This window comes from Apodemus sylvaticus, chromosome 20 (assembly GCF_947179515.1).
Source record: "Apodemus sylvaticus chromosome 20, mApoSyl1.1, whole genome shotgun sequence".
Classification (NCBI taxonomy): domain Eukaryota; kingdom Metazoa; phylum Chordata; class Mammalia; order Rodentia; family Muridae; genus Apodemus; species Apodemus sylvaticus.
The window spans coordinates 67,984,588-67,998,210 of NC_067491.1; the positions used below are offsets into that span (position 1 = coordinate 67,984,588).

General features: G+C 45.1%; 1 pseudogene; it reads right to left on the minus strand.

Annotated features, from left to right (window-relative positions):
* Positions 1 to 10,752: 10,752 nt before the first annotated feature.
* LOC127670678 (sperm motility kinase X-like) lies at positions 10,753 to 11,561 on the minus strand (annotated as a pseudogene).
* Between the last annotated feature and the right edge of the window lie 2,062 nt (positions 11,562 to 13,623).

The window sequence follows — 13,623 nt, forward strand, 5'->3', positions numbered from 1 at the left end:
AACTCATGGGGTAAAGGCCATATTGCACAAAGACTGGTCAAGTAGCCTCTAGAATCAAATAGTGACTGCTTTGTAATATTAGTAACCAGGAGGACACGCAATGACCTCTTAAATGTCCAGTGTCCAGAGGACCCAGCCCATTTTTCTTACAAGGCAGGGCTAGTGCCCAAGCAGCCACATACTGTTCTTCAAGGCAAAAGCAGTGATCAGGGATGGGACTGCAGAGTGACACCGTAATAGGACAGCACCTGGGCAAAGAAAGGGCATGTTCCAGGAGGGAGCAATAGCCAGGGACCACCATATTGTACTTCCATGTCGGATAAAATATCCACAGCCTATCCCCTAAGTGACCTCATAGAAGACACAATTCCATGGGGCTGGGTCTTAGGCTGTGTACAAAGCAGATCAGTATTTATGGGGCACTATCATACTTTTTACTATTTTAAGCATTTGTACCTAGCAAATGCACACACTGGTCCACCGCAAGATGGGTCTAGTATCCTAGGTGCCAAGTATATAATGAACAGGTGTCAGGCTCCTATCAAGAATGTCACCAATGGCGGCTGCGGCGGCGGTGGCAGCAGTACAGCAGTGGCTGGTCCAGCTGAAGGGCCATCAGAAGTGGAACCAAGATGACACAGGGTCCACTTAGGCCCTGTGCCCACGACCACTGACCTTCGCTGACCAGCCGGGCTGCAAACAGCTACAGTTTTGCGGCGCCTTTTGCTGCACGGAAGCCACTTCAGAACTCGGCCTCTCCATCTTGATTTCGAACTCCAGTGACATCGGACAGTCTGAGGTACACAAACATAATCCGTGGCCAATACTGCGGGGGTCTGAGCCCGACGGGCATTGGCCTGCACCAAGGCCCTGGGCTGTTCGGGGGGCAGGGGGGAATCGGGGCGCCAACCCAGGCAGGAGGTTTTTTGCCCGGGCCTGCGCGCACACTGCCATTTTGCCTGCAGGACAACAGAGAGCTCTGGCGGGCAGAGCTGTAACGGGCATAGCCTGAGGCTAACAAAGCAGGGGTCTAGGCCCCAAAAGGCACAGGACTGACCCCAAGATCTGGGCGGCTTGGTGGGCCATCTGTGAGTCAACCCACCCAGGAGGTTGTTAGCACAGCAGACTCTCCCAGCGCTTTCGGGGAGCGCAGGCGCACATGCCCGCCATCCTGGTCACCTGGCAGACCTAATTAACAGTCATAGCCTTAGGGGAACTTGGCTCGGACCTTGGCCTCCCAGGCTTTTGCCTGGACTCAGGGCCTGGGCGGCCAGGCTAACCTTGTGTGCAGCAGCCTGGTTGGGGGATCGGCTGCCAAGCGGAGTGATCAGAACACAGGGGAGGTCCCTGCAGCATACACCATCGGTGCTCCCTGGGGGTGCACATGGGCTCCATCTGGTCCACAGAGACAAGCTGGGGCAAGGCCTCAGACAGGAGCCCTGAGCTCAACTCTCTCCTCTTCCGGATCCAGATCAGCCTGGGCGGCAGCACCACATCTCCAGGTCCTGCAAGAGGCTAGAGGGGATTCCGGGCAGCCAGCTGGGAGAAGTCAGTGTGCTCCAGTGAATCCAGCAGGCCCCAGCGGGAGCCTTTGGGTGCCTGCTTCGGGATCTGAACAGCTTGGGCAGCAGCACCCTGTCTACAGGCAGTGCAGGGGGTAAGCTGTGCACCAGAGGCCAACTGGCAAGGGGCAGCTTGCACTGGTGAGTCCAGCACTGACAAGACCAGGTAACACCAATGAGAATTAGATGGCAAAAGGCAAACGCAGGAACGTCACTAACAGAAATCAAGGCAATATGGCAACATCTGAACCCAATTCTCCTCTACCAGCATGTCCTGGATACCCCATCACACCAGTAAAACAAGATTTGGATTTAAAATCACTGGTCATGATGCTGGTACAGGACCACATGAAGGACATACTTAAAGAAATTCAGGAGAAAATGGATCAAAAGTTAGAAGCCCTTGCAAGGGAAACACAAAAATCATTGAAAGAAATCCAGAAGATTAAAAAGCCAACAATGAGGAAACACAAAAAAAAACTTAAAGAGATATAGGAGAACTTTGGTCAATAGGCTAAGGTCATGAAAGAGGAAACACAAAAATCTCTTAAAGAATTACAGGAAAGCACAAACAAGCAAGTGAAGGAGCTAAGCAAAACCATCCAGGATCTAAAATCAGTAGTAGAAACAACTAAGAAAACTCAAAGGGAGACAACTTTGGAGATAGAAAGCCTTGGTAAGAAATCAGGGGACAGAGATGCAAATATAAACAACAGAATACAAGAGATAGAAGAAAGAATCTCAGATGCTGAAGATTCCATAGAAACCATGGACTCAACAGTTAAAGAAAATGCAAAATGCAAAAAGCCTGTAACCTAAAATATCCAGGATATCCGGGACACAATGAGAAGACTAAACCTAAGGATTATAGGCATAGATGAGAGTGATGATTTACAACTTAAAGGGCCAGCAAATATCTTCAATAAAATTATGGAAGAAAACTTCCCTAACCTAAAGAGAGAGATGCCCATGAATATACAAGAAGCCTACAGAACTCCAAACAGACTGGACCAGAACAGAAATACTTCCCGTCACATAATAATCAAAACACCAAATGTTCTAAACAAAGAAAGAATATTAAAGGCAGTAAGAGAAAAAGGCCAAGTAACATATAAAGGAAGACCTATCAGAATCACAGCAGACTTTTCGCCGGAGACTATGAAAGCTAGAAGGTCCTGGGCAGATCTCATGCAGACTCTAAGAGAACACAAATGACAACCAAAACTACTATATCCAGCAAAACTCTCAATCACCATAGATGGAGAAATTAAGATATTTCATGACAAAACCAAGTTTACCCAATATCTATCCACAAACCCAGCCCTACAAAGGATAATAGGCGGACAACACCAATACAAGGAGGGAAACTTCACCCTGGAAAAAGCAAGATAGTAACGTTTCATCAAACCCAAAAGAAGTTAAGCAATCAAATTTAAAAAATAACGTCAAAAATGATAGGAAGTAACAATCACTATTCCTTAATATCTCTTAACATCAATGGACTTAATGCCCCAATAAAAAGACACAGACTACCTGACTGGATAAGTAAACAGGACCCTACATTTTGCTGCTTACAGGAAACACACGTCAGGGTCAAAGACAAACACTACCTTAGAGTAAAAGGCTGGAAGACAATTTTATAAGCAAATGGTCTAAGGAAACAAGCTGGAGTAGCCATTTTAATATCAGATAAAATTGACTTTCAACCCAAAGTCATCAAAAGAGACTCTGAGGGACACATCTTGCTGGTCAAAGGAAAAATACAACAAGAAGAACTCTCAATCCTGAACATCTATGCTCCAAATGCAATGGCACCCTCTTTCGTAAAAGAAACTTTATTAAAACTCAAAGCACACATTGCACTTAACACAATAATTTTGGGTGACTTCAACACTGCACTTTCCTCAATTGACCGATCAGGAAAACAAAAACTAAACAGGGACACAATGAAACTAATTGAAGCTTTGAACCAATTAGATTTAACAGATATACATACAACATTCTATCCTAAAACAAAAGAATATACCTTTTTCTCAGCACCTCATGACACCTTCTCCAAAACCGACCATATAATTGGTCACAAGACAGACCTCAACAAATATAAGAAGATCGAACTAATTCCATGCCTCCTATCAGATCACTATGGAGTAAAAGTGGTCTTCAATAGCAACAAAAACAACAGAAAACCCACATACACGTGGAAAGTGAACAATATTCTACTCAATGATACCTTAGTCAAGGAAGAAATAAAGAAATTAAATACTTTTTAGAAAGGAAGAAGTCAAACTATCATTATTTGCAGACGACATGATAGTCTACCTAAGTGACCCAAAAAACTCCACTAGAGAGCTCCTACAGCTGATAAAAAACTTCAGCAAATTGGCAGGTTATAAAATCAACTCAAGCAAATCAGTGGCCTTCCTATACTCAAAGGATAAGCAGGCTGAGAAAGAAATTAGGGAAATGACCCCCTTCCCAATAGCCACAAACATTATAATGTATCTTGGGGTGACTCTTACCAAACATGTGAAAGATCTTTATGACAAGAACTTCAAGACTCTGAAGAAGGAAATGGAAGAAGACCTCAAAAAATGGGAAAACCTCCCATGCTCATGGATTGGTAGAATCAATATAGTTAAAATGGCCATTTTGCCAAAAGCAATGTACAGATTCAATGCAATACCCATCAAAATCCCAACTCAATTCTTCACAGAGTTAGAAAGAGCAGTTATCAAATCCATCTGGAACAACAAAAAACCCAGGATAGCTAAAACTATTCTCAGCAACCAAAGAAAATCTGGGGGAATCGGTATCCCTGACCTCAAGCAATGCTACAGAGCAATAGTGTTAAAAACTGCATGGTATTGGTACAGTGACAGGTAGGAGGATCAATGGAACAGGATTGAAGATCCAGAAATGAACCCACACAATTATGGCCACTTGATCCTCGACAAAGAGGCTGAAAACATCCAATGGAAAAAAGATAGCCTTTTCAACAAATTGTGCTGGTTCAACTGGAGGTCAGCATGCAGAAGAATGCGAATTGATCCATCCTTTTCTCCTTGTACTAAGCTCAAATCCAAATGGATCAAGAACCTCCACATAAAGCCAGACACTCTGAAGCTAATAGAAAAGAAACTCGGGAAGACCCTTGAGGGCATCGGTACAGGGAGAAAGTTTCTGAACAGAACACCAATAGCGTATGCTCTAAGAGCAAGAATTGACAAATGGGACCTCATAAAATTACAAAGTTGCTGTAAGGCAAAGGACACCATCAAGAGGACAAATCGGCAACCAACAAATTGGGAAAAGATCTTCACCAATCCTGCATCAGGTAGAGGGCTAATATCCAATATATATAAAGAACTCAAGAAGTTAGACTCCAGAAAACCGAACAACCCTATTAAAAAATGGGGTACAGAGTTAAACAAGGAATTCTCACCCGTAGAAATTCGGATGGAGGAGAAGCATCTTAAAAAATGCTCAACTTCATTAATCATTAGGGAAATGCAAATCAAAACAACCCTAAGATTTCTTCTTACACCAGTCAGAATGGCTAAGATTAAAAATTCAGGAGACAGCAGGTGTTGGAGAGGGTGTCGAGAAAGAGGAACACTCCTCCACTGCTGGTGGGGTTGCAAATTGGTACAAACACTCTGGAAATCAGTCTAGCGTTTCCTCCGAAAACTGGGTACCTCACTTCCCGAATATCCTGCTATACCACTCCTGGGCATATTCCCAGAGGATTCCCCACCATGTAATAAGGATACATGCTCTACTATGTTCATAGCAGCCCTATTTATAATTGCCAGATGCTGGAAAGAACCCAGGTATCCCTCAACAGAAGAGTGGATGCAAAAAATGTGGTATATCTACACAATGGAGTACTATTCAGCCATTAGAAACAATGAATTCACGAAATTCTTAGGCAAATGGATGGAGCTAGAGAACATCATACTATGTGAGGTAACCCAAATTCAAAAGGTGAATCATGTTATGCACTCACTAATAAGTGGTTATTAACCTAGAAAACTGGAATACCCAAAACATAATCCACACATCAAATGAGGTACAAGAAGAAAGGAGGAGTGGCCCCTGGTTCTGGAAAGACTCAGTGAAACAGTATTCGGCAAAACCAGAACGGGGAAGTGGGAAGGGGTGGGTGTGAGGACAGGGGAAGAGAAGGGGGCTTACGGCACTTTCGGGGAGTGGGGGGCTAGAAAAGGGGAAATCATTTGAAATGTAAATAAATTATATCAAATAAAAACAATCAAAAAAAAAAAAGAATGTCACCAATGAATCAATGATATCACATGACATTAGCAGTATTCCGGGAGCTCAAACTTCTTCCCTTTAGGGAAGGTTCAGTACCACTGGGCCATTGTCATGTGTAGCAGGAACAGAGGTTCTCTAGAGCTTATTTTGGGAACAGGACACCCACTTCTATCAGCAGCCCCTCCCATGACCCTATGGGGAACTATTTGTTCAAATAAAGTTTCAGCTTATTGTTGTACCATATATTCCCCTACGAAAGGGGCCCAAAATCCTCTGCCAGCAGCTTTTGAATTTTCTGCCTAGACCTATGGCTAGGACATACAATTACCTGTCCATCCCATGGACATACTCCCTAGATGAACATACTATATCCACCAAAGAACCTTTTAACAGTCATGTCTGGAATGAACTTTCCATCCAACCACGCCCAGGTTGCATTCCCTTAACTGAAGTACATAGAGAGGCTTCTGAATAAAAGTGCCTTGCTTGTTGAGATCACTCTGGAGGATGTGCTCAACAGGGCCCCCACCTATTGTTCCAGAGGAAGAAACATATACTGGCTATGCGACAGACACTGCAAGAAAGTTCCTCCACAACAAAGATGTCTTCTGAGAACATCTTCAAGCCATCAACTCTTTAAGGGACCGAAGTCAACAGGCAATGTAAAAACAAGTACAGAAACATTCTAGTCACAGTAAATGTTTGTGAAGGTCTCAATACCTGGGTTTATGATAAGGGTTTGAACACATGAAATGCTTGCTCAAGACACAAGTCAAGGAAGAAGAATGCCTAAAAATGCAAGAGATACAAACCTGTCACCACAGCACAAAGGATCTAGAAAAAAAAGTGAGTTGATTAGCCTGTGCTTCACATTAGCAACCTTCTTCAGAGAAAGAAAGGGCCAAGAAATCCTGACATTTATGTCAAGATAGGTAAAATGAGAGGGTAATATTCTGAGAAAAGGAAGCTACAAAAGGAGGAAAATATTGGATAGAGGGACCCAACACCTGATGCTAAAATGATGTTGGCTTAAGAATGGGAATGAGCCAGTGTGTAGCAGGAAGAATTCAGAGATGTACTTCAAGCCATCAATGTGGTAGATTATCATCAATTACCCAGGTTCTGTTCACCAAGCCCAGTAGAATGGTGACTGGTGGCATTGGGCAGCTGAAATTTCTTTTGAAAAGAAAATAATCATCCTTCCTTTGCAGAAACAGAGGTTTATTCCAGGTTGCCATGTGTGTTTGTGGGGGGGTCTTCTTGGTAACACTTCTGTTGCTGGCACAGCATGGTACCAAGCTCTCTGTCCACATCCTGGGTCTTCACCAGACACACAATACCTAAAATCAACAACCATACAGATTCCACACTCTGGGTCCTTTGAAAATTGATCAGTTCTGCACACGTGTTGATGTCACTGCTGTGGGTAGTGCCAACCCAAAGAGCAACCAGTTATCTCTCTTTGCCCCCATGCATACAAGAATGGAGGTGATGGATTTAGGGAACTTGAGAAGTGCCTTGCTCCGGTCACTTGGCTATTGCCAGAACAGAAAGGACCTGTTCCCAGTGAGGAAATTCTTCAAGATATCTCAGATAGTGTTCCCTTACAACCGTGGTAAGGGTAAGGTGCCAGATGTCCCTGGAATCAGAACACATCTTTCTTTTCTTGTTCTTAGCCTACAGACCTGTAGGTCTGGCTTTGCCCTTCCTCTGTATCAATGAACAGGTGCCTCTTCTATCAAGAAGACCTGAATAAAAAAGGATTTGCTAAGAATTGCAAAAAGTCCAATTGTGCATCCATTGTAAATAACTACCCACCCCCAATGGCCTGAGCCAGGAAGATGCCATGTGTCCCTCTTCCACACAGGTTGTCTGTGATGAAAAAGGTGTCAATTCCCAGGTCCCTACAGGTGAGGCTGCCTGCAAACCTTGTTCTGTGTTGAGTGATGTCACTGGTGTTTTCTGCAGTTTCCAGAGCATCAGGCTTTGGAATGTTCACTGATTGGCTCCAGAAGCATCTGGCCTTTCCCTGTCTGCAATGGACATGAGAATGAAGCAGCAGCACATGCAGCAGAAGCAGCAGGAGCAGCAGGAGCAGCAGGAGCAGCAGTAGCAGCAGGAGCAGCAGCAGCAGCAGCAACAGCAGCAGCAGCAGCATCAGTATGGCAGAGGTAGCAAGGACATGATCATGCCAGGAGACAGCTCTAAGGGAAAACTGATAAATATACACCAAATAGTTTGTAATACAGAGTGGTGTCAGGGGACAGAGGGGTTGAGTTTCTCTTTAACACATTTGAAGTTCTCTTGGTCTTTATACTTGGTGGGAATGGGGCAAGTCACCATGGGCCACCCATAGGAAACCCTACACTGTCCTATCAGGGGGACTCATCTGTTTTACCATCAACATTGCCCCCCACCCCCAACCCCCACCCCCACCCCACTGCAATGCTTCTTACCAGCACCTTATCTGGAATCAAATGGCAAGCGCTTCAGATCTCACGTTGGATCTCCTCAAAAGATGGTGCATAGGTAAGCCTCACCTTGCACATGGCTGTGTACCGTGGGCCAAAGTGGGGAACAATGCCAATGTTCACTTCACATGACTCCCAAAAGGATGAGAATAGAGAGTTACTTTGTCAAAAGGGAGTGGAGACAAGAGAAAATTGTTTTGGGGTAGGGTTACAGAAGGCAGAGTCACTCAAACTATGAAATTACCTTGTTTGTAACGTGGGTTCTCTCCACTTCAAGGAAACAGCATTAGTATTGACTGTGCCTCTCTCTCTCTCTCTCTCTCTCTCTCTCTCTCTCTCTCTCTCTCTCTCTCTCTCTCTCTCTCTGTGTGTGTGTGTGTGTGTGTGTTGTGTTGTGTTGTGTTGTGTGTCCAAACAGATGTAAAGAATACTCATCAAATGGCTCAAATTTGAGTGCAACATGCACAATCAGAGACTAGAGCTGGTAGTTTTGTGAGGGCTTCAGGATCTCTCTCAGTGTAACTATGCAGTAATCAGGATGCTCTGCTCTGCATCAGAGCTGTGGGTCTGAACCATCTCTGCCCACTCTTTATTCACTTCTGGACTCCAATGGACACTCATGGCTTCTCAGTTCTGTTACCACCTCTTACAATATCAGACATATCTATTGGATACATGCAACATGTCAGGTCTTCTGGGTTCCTTCCTCTGCCTCCAGGACAACTCTCTCCTCAGCTCACAAGTACACCTGGAGACAGGCTGCTGAGCTGACATTCTCACTGCACACAAAGGTTCTCTGAAGTCTGGTGTTTCTTCTCAGTATCCTTGGTAACCACTAGCACTCCATGGATGTTTCTTCCAGGGGCTTCTGAGTGCTGTGAAGATTAACTCACTGGGCCACAGCTATCCTGGGACTGCTGCCCAGTGTGGAACTCCCTACAGGGGATGGGCAGGAGGAAAATCACTCAGAACTTCTCAGAATCTTCCTTCAGACTTCAGGGGAAAATAACATTTTGCCTCTAATTTAAGCCTGCACTATAGACAGATCTTCTCTCTGCCATACAGCCACCTGAAATTCCTCTCTGGCTCTGTCCTCCCTGCTCCTGTCTGCATCCTCAGCAGACTCCTCTCCACTCTCTGGTATCATCCTCCAGGGACCACAGGGCCTCTGACAGCCCTTGAAACAGACAGAAGAAATCTTAGAAACCTGCAGGACTTATGCTTGGCTGTGCTGGCCCTGTGATGGCATGGGATCTCAGGCTGATTCCTCCCAAGTGCTCCATTCATCCCTTCACACTTTTCCAGCATCCTTGCCTAGTATTAGGCCACTATCCTCTGCTGTCTACATGTAGCTCAAGTTTGGAGGAAGGGTGTAGTCTTAGGAGGAGGAAGAACAGGATGAGACTTTTCTCTCTGGCATGATAGACCCAATGTCACCAACACCCTTAGTGTGCATGCTGGAATATGTTAAGGGAAGGAGAAACTAGAGAGTGCATACTTTCCAATGACACCCCACCTACTTGTTTCAGCCTGTGTCTCTGAAGCACTCTTCATTGGCTGCCATGACCTTGTTATTTGTCACTGGGAGGCAGCAACACAAGTTCCTTAAGGCTTTGGAAATCCTCTTCTTCAGGTCCCTCCAGGCCCGCTTTCTCAGTGGGACTCTGGGCAAACCCCGGGATCTCCATAGCTGCTCCTGATGGACTGTTTCCCTTGAAGATGAGCTGGTGTCTTGTAAGGATTCGATGCCTATATTCTCTTCCTGGTTCTCCTCACTGGGGGAAGGGCTGCTGGTTCTGGACTCCCAGGAGGACATGCTGCTACTTGTGTCTGTAGCACTAGAGCTCTCTTGGGCCATATCTTGCGTGTTTTCAAAGGTTGAGGATTGTGTGGATATGAAAAGTGACCATGGGGCTCCTGATGATGAGGTTAGCGTTGTTGTTGTTGCCTTTCTTTTTCTTGATGATGATTTTGTGGAATTGATGCTTCTCTCCTTCTCTCTGCATGTACTCTTTCCAACATGAGGCATAAGTCCCTGGAGTGGGGAGGTGTTCTTCAGAAAGCTACTCTCAAGGGAAGAAAGGCTGGGAGGTACACTATGCCTCCTCCTACAGCCTTTCCTTCCACATCCGGGCAGCTCAGAGAGAGTGGGCAAAGTGAAGGTGGAAAGAGTACGGGCACTGGTTCCCTTCCTTACAGGCCAGGGAGGGTTGGGGGCTTTTGTAGGGTCCAGAGTACTGCCCTGCCCTCCATAGTGATAAAATTGGGGCTGCTTGGTATACTTCTTTTTTATAATCAAATAAGTCGCCATATCATGATTGTACTTCCATTCCCTCAAAGCCTCCCTGAGCTCTTTAATGTTGTACCCCATAAGAAACATGTCAAAAGCGAGGTAGGATTCTGGTTCTCTAGGGATTTCCTCTGAAGATCTCAATGGGTCTTGATCATGGCACAGCCACGGGTGTACCAATATTTCTTTAATGGATGGCCTCATTATGGGGTCTATAGTCATTAATCTCTTTAATAGGTCTCGAAGCTCTGGAGACAGGTGATACGGGATCCAACAGCTCCGGGCTAGAATCAGATGCTTTATCTTGGAGTGCACTGTCTCTCGGAAGGGAAGGTGGCCAATAACTAAATAGTATAATACTACACCGAGACTCCAGATGTCAGTTGGGAGGCCATCATATTGTTTGTGATCAAACACTTCAGGAGCACAATATTGTGGTGTGCCACAAAATCCTTTGAACTTTTCCCCAGAGGCCAGTCTTTTGCCTAAGCCAAAGTCAGTAAGTTTCACATGCCCCTCCCAATCCAATAGGATGTTCTCGGCCTTGATGTCTCGGTGGACAATATTCTGACTGTGGATATAGTTGACGGCCAAAGAGAGTTCTGTAAATATCCTACGTGCCTCTTCCTCGTCCAGATGCCCACACTTGTTGATGAGTTTCAGCTGGGATCCCCGGGCTGCATATTCCATCACCAGGTACGTTTTGTGCCTTGTCTCAAATATCTGGAACAACTGTATTATGTGACTATGGTTCAGGGATTTCACAAGATCTATCTCAGAGATGACCAGGAAATCTATATTTGTGCCCCTTTTCAATATCTTGATGGCTACCATGGTCTGGGTCATAAGGTGGAGAGCCACTTTGACTTCTGCAAAAGACCCTTTATCTAGGGTGCCCAGGATATAGTAATGCTGTGCCAGGGGGTTCCCTTCATGACAACTGGCCTCGAGGTCCCCCGACATCGCACTTCCATTCTCTTGGTCACCAGGAGCTACAGCAAGCAAAGATGGCAGGGAAAACAGATCAGAATTCCTTCTAAGATAGGTTACTACTAGAGATTCTGAGATTAAGAGACACAGACACTCCCATAGACGAGTCTGGCTCTGCCTAAGGACACAGGGAAACCAGAACAAACCAAAGACAAACACAGAGGATGGAAAGAAGGAAGAAGGCTCAGAGCAGAAAGAGAGCAAGGGTGATGGAAGATAAAATTTTAGCCAGGAGAACAAGGATCCCCATTTCAAAGGAGCAGAACATTGACAAGCTTACCCAAGACGTCCATCATGAAGGACTGAGCTAAAGGCCACACTTGAACATCAAGATAGCTTTACCCAGAAATGTGTGGGATGCAACTTGCCCCAGTAGATACAGTATCTACACGGGATGGGGGCAAAAGTCACACAGCACCTATGAATAAGAATGAAAATTTGTCAGTATTTTTCTGGAATGGATGTTGAGGTCACTCTGTTATACAGAACATCTTAGTCCAACAGAGATATATACCACAATTTTCCCTTATATGCAGGATACTGGTGGTTTGAGATTGAATTAAAGGGAAGGGGAACTCTGAGGGGACTGGAGGATAAGAGGCAGGATGAGCTAGAGAGTAACAGACAGTGACAAAGTCAAAAGAGAAGTTAGGAAAACAAATATGGATGTTGGCCAGGGAGGGACGCTGCTCAGGTTTCTTCCCACATTTCATCCCAGCACTCCGGAGGCAGGCAAATCTTTGAGTTTGAAGCTACCCTGGTCTACACAGAAAGTTACAGGTTGGCCAAGGCCATACAAAGAAATCCAGTCTCCCAGGAACAATAAAACAAACTGAAGAAGGAAAGAGAAAGGAAGAAAGGAAGGAGAAAGGAGGGGGAAGGAAGGAAAACACATGGATGTTAATCCAGAAAGCAAAATGAAAATAATTAAACGAACAAGCAAACAACAAGAAGGCAAAGCTGTAAACAAAGCTCCCAAATGAATGAAATCACATAAACAGAAACCCAAACCTCTGAGTTTACGGAAACAGCAGGAAAGAATTCAGTCTGTGGACATGTAGCTGATGTTCAATGTCGAAATCCAAACAATCACCGATGTCCAAATCTGATCCAACTACCGAGTCCTGCAGTTCACCACCAAACAGCTCTCTGCACAGAAAGACACAAAACAGCCCTGACAGTGCACTATATGATCAGCTCTTGGTCATTCCTCACAATGGCTCTCTGTGTCATCAGAGCATTAGTGACCAATCAGAGCTGGCACAACCCACAGTGAATTTTCTCACTCCTTACAAGGTGCTCTGTTTGTTACTGTTCATTTCACTGAGAGCAAGCACTGGACAAGAGACACCTTAAGGGAGGGAGAGCTCTATTTAGATTCATGGCATGAGGGGTTTGGCGGGAATGTTGGGGTTCCCCCACTAGGGTTTTAGTCTCATGTCAAAAGGAATGTTTTAGATGGGGCGGGGACAAGAGAATCTCTCTCTCTCTCTCTCTCTCTCTCTCTCTCTCTCTCTCTCTCTCTCTCTCTCTCTCTCTCTCTCTCTCGTGTGTTTGTGTGTGTGTGTGTGTATGTGCACACATTTGAGTGTGTGTTTCCAACCAGATGTATAAAAGTACAACAAACTTCACTTCGGAGATTTGTGGGTGAGGAAGCATCCAGGAGAGGGGCACTCTGCTCCAAGACCAAGCAATCAAAGCTTGTCCTGGATTCTTAGCGGGCACAGGTTTCTAAGGGTAGATATTTCCCTTAGAAATAGGTGAAGATTGCTGGAATGTCATGTCCTGATTTTCTGGAGCTCAGAGTTTGGTGGTTTTTTTTTCCCTCAGGAACTAGTGGGTTTTTTGCTTAGTGATTACTCAGTTTTGTTTTTTGGTGTTTGTATTTATTTGTTTCAACTTGTTTCTTCCACATATGCTCCATTGGCCAGGCTGGGAAGTCCTTTCAGGCCACAGGTTGCTTTTGCTTAGGTTCTAGGGCTCAGTCATGGAGCTCTTCAGGACGGGTGGAAAGGACACTGCCCCATGGCAGCCC